Below are 2961 nucleotides of genomic sequence, written 5' to 3'. Positions count from 1 at the left end.
TAGAGAGAGAGGTAGGTATGTAAATAGATAGGTAGATAGGTGGATAGAGAATAGAGAAAGAGGTAGGTATGTAGATAGATAGGTAGATAGGTGGATAGAGAGAGAGGTAGGTATGTAGATAGATAGGTAGATAGGTGGATAGAGAGGTAGGTATGTAGATAGATAGGTAGATAGGTGGATAGAGAGAGAGAGAGGTATGTAGATAGATAGATAGAGAGGTATGAATGTAAGTAGGTAGAGAGGTAGGAAGATATATACATACATACTTACATACATGCATACATACATACATACATACATACATACATACATACATACATAAAAAGATAAATAGATAAATAAAACACAAAACAAATAAACATATCCATACCCTTACAAACAAGTTATAACTTTCTCTCTTTCACAAATACAATATAAATTCTTCAGGTAAAGCGCAACGCTTACTGTCAGTGCCGATGTCCGTGTTGTAGTGGAGATCGTCTGATTTAACGACATCAAGCGGAGGAACTTTATTGCAAGAATCGTCTGTTCCAATCTCACGTATGCCCTGCAGTAAAATACGTTTATTCATTTACATTGAATATTACATTAGGTTTGTTTATATATTTAAATTAAATATTATATTAGGCTTATCTATACATTTACACTTAATATTGTTTTATGGAAGTCAGTAATGATGTTCTTATCTTTATTTCTTGGATCAAGAAGTTTTTAAGACTTACCAACATAAGATCACTGGCTGCACTAACAATGGAATCTCCGATACTTTGCAACATCTGCGGCGCCATCGCGTCTTCCTTTTGCACGCCCATTATGCAACGCTGCAAGAAGATGCGTGTGTGTGTTTGTATGTAGGTATGTATGGATGTATACTATATCTGTAGACCGGTATAATATAGATATATACAGATAGATACATAGACAAAGATAGACAGATGAACAGATAGATCTAAAACACTTATATATACTGCCCCAGCTGACTCAACAGACATTGACACACACCTCCAGCACCTGAATGATATTACGGCGGCTCTTAAGGTCGAGAGTCCTGGTCGAAAGCAAGCCGTCGGCGGTATTATGCGCAATCCTAGCGGCGGCCGCGGCTGTAACTTCGATTGAACCGAGAGTCTCGAGGTTCGTCGTCTGAGCCATTCCCAAGAGTCCGAGACTTTGTTCTTTGGAGATGGTTAAGAGACGATCCTCCAGCTGGCCTCCCGAATGCCCGTCCAGTTGTAGCCAGTCGGCCTGGGGGTAAGGGAAGAGGGGGGTGAGGGGGGGGGATGAAAAATGAAAAAGTAAATTAATCCACCCACTCACCCAAAACCCACCCACTCTTCCACCCACCCTACGCACCCACACACCCACCCTTCCACCCGCCCACGCAGCCAACCGACCTGCTGCGCAATGGCCACGGCGGCGGAGCTCCATTGCATGATGAGACCGACGTCGTCCTGGCCGATCGCTCGCGCCAGCCGGAGCTTCACGTCCATCGCTTTGTAGGCTTCTTTTGTCGGCATCAGGATCTGGCGCCGAAGGGACAGAGGCGTCTTTGTTTTTAGTTGGTCTGATTTTTTTTTTTTTTTAAGTTATTTTGTTTTTTTCTTGATTATGTTTTTGTTTTTTTCTTGTTTATGTTTTGATTTTTTCTTATTTGTTTTGATTTTTTCTTATTTGTTTTGATTTTTTCTTATTTGTTTTGATTTTTTCTTATATGTTTTGATTTTTCTTGTTTTGATTTTTTCTTATTCTGATCTTTAATCATTATTTATTGTTTTCTTATCTTTATTTTTTTATTTTTCGTAATTGTTTTGACAGTGATACTAATGATAAGATGATGATAATAATGATAATGATAAGAGAAAAATAAGAATATTAGATGAGTGTAGTCGAAACGCATTTAGTTGCTTGTTGTGATAAGTAAAATAGGCATTAAAGATTTGAAATACTATTTTTTTTTTTCGCAAAAGGTAAAACAATACTAATGATATGTTTTCGGAATTAATAGTTATCGTTACCATCACAATAATAATTTTTCTATGGCGTTACTTTTATTATTAGCGATATTATTATTTTGTATATTTATTGTCGCACGTATGCATGTATGTCAGTGATGTACAATTAAAGCGAAACAAGAGGTTAAGATGGAATTTGTTCTGATTAAAATGCTATCTTTTAATTCTTATTTTCAATAAAAAAAATAAGGATCATACAGATAATAGACGTAAATAATAACCATTAAAACCTATGAATAATAATTTAAAAAACGATATTCATAACGTTAAAAAAACAACCTTTATACACAGCCTACCTCAATATTCTCCTCGACGACGTAATCTGTGTAGGAGTCCCACAAATCCTTTATCCTCACGATCACTGTAAACACGCCGGGGGGGAAGGCGAGTTCCATCACCTGAACGACGACCGGCTGGGTCTTGTGGTGGACCATCGATTCCGTTTCCCCCTCGGCCGTTTTTCCTGTATGTTGCGGTTTCTTTTAATTCACCTTTTTTTTATTATTCACTTATTTGTCTCTTTGTTTATGTTATCTGTTTTTGTTTTATTCATTTATTAATTTACCAAATTATCTATTCATTAATTCATTTATTATTTCACTAATCCTTTTTATCCAATTACAGTTTGTTAAACCATAGAAATCCAGATTGATATAAAAGTGAATAAAACGAGAGAAGTTATGAACACAAACTGAAGGTAAACAGGCATAGAAAGAGCTACAGGAGAAAGGGAGAGAGAGAGGAGAGAGAGGAGAGAGAGAGAGAGAGAGAGAGAGAGAGAGAGAGAGAGAGAGAGAGAGAGAGAGAGAGAGAGAGAGAGAGAGAGAGAGAGAGAGAAATAGAGAAATAAAGAAAAAGAGACAGATTAAACCCCAAAACAAACAGAAAATCGAGAAAAAAAATCAAGAATAATAGACAACAAAGCTTAAAAAAAACACGTAAGAAACAG

The sequence above is a fragment of the Penaeus chinensis genome, chromosome 7, assembly GCF_019202785.1.
Source record: "Penaeus chinensis breed Huanghai No. 1 chromosome 7, ASM1920278v2, whole genome shotgun sequence".
Lineage (NCBI taxonomy): Eukaryota > Metazoa > Arthropoda > Malacostraca > Decapoda > Penaeidae > Penaeus > Penaeus chinensis.
The sequence above is the reverse complement of the archived record's forward strand: the minus strand, read 5'-3'. Positions refer to the sequence as shown.